Below are 6205 nucleotides of genomic sequence, written 5' to 3' on the forward strand. Positions count from 1 at the left end.
AAAGATTCTTATTATTACCACAGATTAGATGGATGTGTCTCAGAGAATTTATTGTTTCTGTATCATGAGATGGAGCTGCCTTGCCTGGAAACCACCTCTGAATACAAACTGCCCATCAGTCAGCCTGAGATCTCCATTAGAGGGATAGGTGCTGTTCAGAATCTGTGGGAAGTAATGGGTTGCAGCTTCGCCAATTGCGGTTTAGGTTGAGAAGGTTGTTCTCTTCTGCTCAGATGGCTGACTGACGTCACCAGTCAACACAAGTGCTATGCATGGTACTGATGGGCTGGCGTGAGTCCCTTGCATCGTCCCAATCCATGAAATGTCAATGTCACCTGAGATAAGTCCTGACTGAAAGGGTGAGACAGAGGCTTGCAACTTCAATTTGCCAGACATCCCTGTAATTATAATACTGAACCACTTATTAAAAACTAAGTGGTTTCTGTCCTGTAGAAAAGGGCAGAATGTGATTGTCAGTGTCCCATTGGAAGAGTTGATCAATATCCTTGGCACTGTGGGAAACAGTGCAAGGAGTATGACCTCAATCAGCTCTATTACATGGCCTGGGGTTAGGACACTTGGATGATCTGGGTCACAGCCCCTTCATCTGCTTGACTTGGATCCTGCATATGGGGACTATCTTTTTCCTTTGGAGAGAAAAATCGTCTGCCTTCATCACACTTCCATACTATGGCATGATGGTGTTGAGACTCATGCAAGTATTTCCTTCTTTCCTTCGGAATTTTCCCTTCTGCCTCTAATTTAGTCCGAGCTTGCCTCCTCTTAAATATAAGGTGGTACTGTTTGGCACTGATGTAGAGAGGCTCTTCTTCAAGCATCTTCGGCCCAGGGAGAGGGATTCTCTGAATTGTAGGCACAGAGCCAGCACCAGGTACCATCATGACCATCCCTCCTGAATTAACCACATTGCCTGCCACTGGAAATGTCACAATGACAGTCCCTTGCCCACTGCTAGTTGTGTTGGTGTCACCTTCCATAAGAACAGTCTGTGCTCCTGCCAGACTGGCTGTGGGGATGGTGATCATGCCTTGCTGGAGAATGGTGCCATCTGCATTAACTGGCTGATAGACAATGGTCTGCCCTTCAGCAGTCTGTGCCACTTGCTGCCCCTGGAGAGCAATCTGCTGCTGTGTCTGTGTCTGGCCAGCAATGACGGCCATCTGGGGCTGCTGGATGATGATCTGCTGGGTCTGGCACTGCACTTGCACAGCCTGCCCACCCTGGATCTGGATCTGTCCTGGTGGGACCAACTGTATCTGCTGCAAACCCCGTGTCCCAGACACAGGTACCTGCATAAAGGTTTGACCTTGTCTACCAGGAAGAGCTTGGACCATGATAGTTGGCCAGTTGATGTGACTAACCAGCCTCCACTGACCTGTACCAATAGTGGCTGCCCTTGGACCTGCTGCTGAGTCTGTCCAGCCTGTACAATAGTCTGCTCTGTTGAACTATTGCTGTTGGCTGTATAGTGTTTCATGGTCCCTCCAAGTCAGAGTCCTGTTCACAGTCAGTTTCACCCTGAAGATCCTAGAAGACTGCCAGATGCACTCCATGCCTTACTCCCCCGATTTGCTGCCTATGCTGATTGGTTCCAGTAGGAGACCCCAAAACTCAATCAGAGGCTCCAGCTGCTGCCACCGACACCACTGCCGCTGCTTCGGAAAATAGCAGCCCTTCCTCCCAAAATCATGTGTGTATGGACAAAATTACATGACATATTGCATATAAGATTATATTTAAGCAATATAATATCTAATCCTTATTAGACATTAAACCACAGAAGGACAGTATCTGTATCTTGTTTATGTATAATTTTTTAACATCTGTTGCTCAACATATAATAATATTTTTAAAATATTGAATCAATATAGGTTGGCTGAATCTGCATTATAATTGTACATCTGAGAAAATGTTCTTCCATAAGAACATTAGAGACATTTAACAAAATCACATACAAAAGTAGTGGTAGTAAAACAACTCTGAGGACTCTTTTTAAAAAGCCTAATTTTTTTAGCACCTTTTAACTTCTGGTGTGTAAATCTTCCCACTATGGTGAAAGTAAAGTTGTTAATAGATGTCACTGAACTTAGACTTCAAAATTCACTCTCACATCACTTACATAAATGCACTTTTCTGATGCATGAAAATATACCTATCTAGTTCTGCAAGGAGATCCAACCAGTCCATTCTGAAGGAAATCAGACCTGGGATTTCTTTGGAAGCAATGATGCTAAAGCTGAAACTCCAGTACTTTGGCCACCTCATGCGAAGAGTTGACTCATTGGAAAAGACTCTGATGCTGGGAGGGATTGGGGGCAGGAGGAGAAGGGGACGACAGAGGCTGAGATGGCTGGATGGCATCACTGACTCTATGGACGTGAGTCTGAGTGAACTCCGGGATTTGGTGATGGACAGGGAGGCCTGGCGTGCTGCGATTCATGGGGTTGCAAAGAGTTGGACATGACTGAGCAACTGAACTGAACTGAGCTGAGTTGGCATTTATATCTCAAAGATAGAGATACGCAAGAAGGCAAAGTGGTTGTCCGAGGAGGCTTTACAAATGGCTGTGAAAAGAAGAAAAGTGAAAGGTAAGGGAGAAAGGGAAAGATATACCCAACTGAATGCAGAGTTCCAGAGAATAGATAGGAGAAATAAGAATACCTTGTTAAATGAACAATTCAAAGAAATAAAGGAAAATTACAGAATGGGAAAGATTAGAGATCTCTTCAAGAAACTTGGAGATATTAAGGAACATTTCATGTAAGAATGGGCATGATAGAGTACAGAAATGGAAAGGCTTAACAGAAACAGAAGAGATTAAGAAGAGGTAGCAATAATACAAAGAAGAACTATATGGAAAAGGGCATAATGACCTGGATAACCACAATGGTGTGGTCACTCACTTAGATCCAGACATCTAGAGTATGAAGTCAAGTGGGCCTTAGGGAGCATTACTACAAACAAAGCTAGTGGAGGTGATGGAATTCCAACTGAGGTATTCCAATCCTAACAGATGATGCTGTTGAAGTGCTGCACTCAATATGTCAGCAAATTTGGAAAACTTAGCAGTGGCCACGGGACTGGAAAAGGCCAGTTTCCATTCCAATCCCCCAGAAGGGCAATGACAGAGAATGTTCAAACTACCATACAATTGCACCCATTTCATATGCTAGCAAAGTTATGCTCAAAAGTCTTCAAGATAGGCCTCAGCAATATGTGAATCGAAAACATCCAGATGTGCAAGCTTAGTTTAGAAAAGGCAGAGGAACCAGAGAACAAATTGCCAACATTTATTGGATCATGGAGAAAGCAAGAGAATTCCAGAAAAAAAAAAAGAAAAAGAAAGAAAACATCTATTTCTGCTTTCATTGACTATGCTAAAGCCTTTGCCTGTGTGGATCACAACAAACTGTGGAACATTCTTAAATAGATGGGAGTACCATACCACCTTACCTATCTCCTGAGAAACTTGTATGCAGGTCAAGAAATAACAGTTAGAACTGGACATGGGACCACTGACAGGTTCAAAATTGGGAAAGGAGTACAATAAGGTTGCATATTGTCACCCTACTTATTTAACTTATATGCAGAGTACCTCATGTGACATGCCAGGTTGGATGAATCACAAGCTGGAATCAACCTCAGATATGCAGATGATACCACTCTAATGGCAGAAAGTGAATAGCAACTAAAGAGTTTCTTGATGAGGATGAAAGAAGAGAGTGAAAAAGCTGGTTTGAAACTCAATATTAGAGAAACTTAGATCATGGCATCTGGACCCATCACTTTCTGGCAAATAGAAGGGAAAACAAAGGAAGAAGTGACAGATTTTGTTTTCTTGGGCTCCAAAATCACTATGGATGGTGACTACAACCACAAAATTTAAAAAACAAACAAAAAACAAAAACAAAAAAAAACTTGCTCCTTGGGCAGAAAGCTATGACAAACTTAAGCAGTGTATGAAAAAGCAAAGATGTCACTTTGCTGACAAAGTTCCCTATTGTCAAAGCTATGGTTTGTCCTGTAGTCTGTTATGGATGTGAGAGTTGGACCATAAAGAAGACTGAGTGGTAAAGAATTGATGCTCTTGAGTTGTGGCACCAGAAAAGACTCTTGGACTTCAAGGAGATCAATTCAGTCAATCCTAAAGGAAATCAACCCTGAATAATCCTTGAAAGAACTGATGCTGAAGCTGAATCTCCAATTCTTTGGCCACCTGATGTGAAGAACTGACTCATTGGAAAATATCCTAATTTTTTGAAAGACAGAAGGCAAAAGGAAAAAGGGTCAGCAGAGGACAGGAGGGTTGGATGGCATCATTGACTCAATGGACATGAAGTTGAGCAAATTCTAGGAGACACTGGAGGACAGAGGAACCTGGCACACTGCAGTTCATGAACTCACAGAGTCAAACCCAACTTAGTGACTGAAAAACAGCAACATCAAATCTACTTGGCATTTATACCTGTCTCAGATAAACCGAAAGTTGTTTGAAAGCAAATTGTAGTCAAATGTTTATTTTTTAAATGTCTTATAATGTTTCATAGCATATTTTGAGTGAATGTTTTAAGTGGAAAAACAAAACAAAACAAAACTGATTACAAGGGAGGAGGTTTAGCTGTTCAATTTAAACTCAGCTATCCACTGATGCAATCAATGAAATACTGAGTTTTTTTCAATTCAATATCTCACTTTGGTAATTTACTTAAGAGCTTCCCATGAGACAGCAAAATGATTCTTCAATTAAAATGAGTGCTTCTTTATGGGTATTATTTTCATGTTCAATACCACACTGGCTGTGACAATAGATATTCCAGTTCCTGTTTGTGTAAACTTAAGGACTCATTTAGCTTATCTAAGACTCAGCTTCCTCATTTGTGAAATGAAATCATAGGTATCTACCTTAGAAAGATAGTGTAATTGTGAAATGAAATTCTGTATGTCAATGGGTTAGAATAGGTTGACACATACTATGACTTAATAAATGATAGCTATCATTAATTTCATGGACAGCTTCTAAAAGAATAGTGAATAACTATTTTAAAAATGCCTACAGATCTTAAATGAATTAAAAGCACTGTTCTTAATTGTAAAGCAGTAAGCAAATTACAGAATACTTTGAGGAAATGGGTTGTTTTCAAGAAGCGATACACAGGACACTTCTACAGTGTTGGTAACAATCTGTTTCTTCTGTTGGGACTCTCCTGGAGTTTGCTCAAACTCATATTCATTGAGTTGGTGATGCTATCCAACCATCTTGTCCTCTGTTGCTTCCTTTTCCTCCTGTCTTCAGTCTTTCCCAGCATCAGAGTCTTTTCCAATGAGTTAGTTCTTCACATCAGATGGCCAAAGTATTAGAGCTTCAAGGTAAGCCAGTACTTTCAATGAATATTCAGGGATGATTTCCTTTAAGATTGACTGGTCTGACCTCCTTGCAGCCCAAGGGACTCTCAAGAATTCTGCAACACCACAGTGCCAAAGCATCAACTCTTCATCACTTAGCTTTTTTTATAGTTCAGTTCTCACATCCATACATGACTACAGGAAAAATCATAGATTCGACTATACTTATATTGTTATATGTATGTATATACAAAGTCCTCTTAATGATTACATTTTTCATATACATATAAGCTGTTTTCAGAAATAATACTATGAAAGAATTTTAATCTAGGATGGAACTGGAGAATATGAAATGCAAAATCTCATGCATGCACTCTCAGAAAAACTGAACTTAAGAAATGAGACAGTGATTTCCATTAAATGCTCAGTGTACAGAAAACAAAGCATTATCTCCCAAACCATGGACATCCACGAAGAATTTATTTCCATCTTCAAGCTAATCATTACTGCTTAGACTCTGGCTGAGCTTCCCACTCTTTGCACCCCTTGCCTATAAATATAGCCGAACTCAAACCTTCATGGGACTCCGCTGTAGCTTGCTATAGCATGTATTTCCCAAATTGCAATTCCTATGGTAATTACAAATAATATCAGGCAAATTGCACTTGTTTCAGTTTACCTCTTTATCGAGACTGACATTCAGTGATTTTAAAACATGGGATTTGAAGGAGACAACTGCCTCAAAATCAAAATTCAGTGAGGTACCCACACTGAGATGCTTGCACTCAATGCTTTTTGGGTTTCCTTCTTGTAATTTGGTGAGCCCTCTCTCAAATTTTGA

The 6205-nt window shown here is 40.6% G+C and overlaps 1 pseudogene; it reads right to left on the reverse strand.

Moving 5' to 3' along the window:
* Positions 1-564: 564 nt before the first annotated feature.
* LOC133228461 (nuclear transcription factor Y subunit alpha-like) lies at positions 565-1580 on the reverse strand (annotated as a pseudogene).
* Positions 1581-6205: the final 4625 nt, after the last annotated feature.

This window comes from Bos javanicus, chromosome 17 (assembly GCF_032452875.1).
Source record: "Bos javanicus breed banteng chromosome 17, ARS-OSU_banteng_1.0, whole genome shotgun sequence".
NCBI classification, from domain to species: Eukaryota; Metazoa; Chordata; class Mammalia; order Artiodactyla; family Bovidae; genus Bos; species Bos javanicus.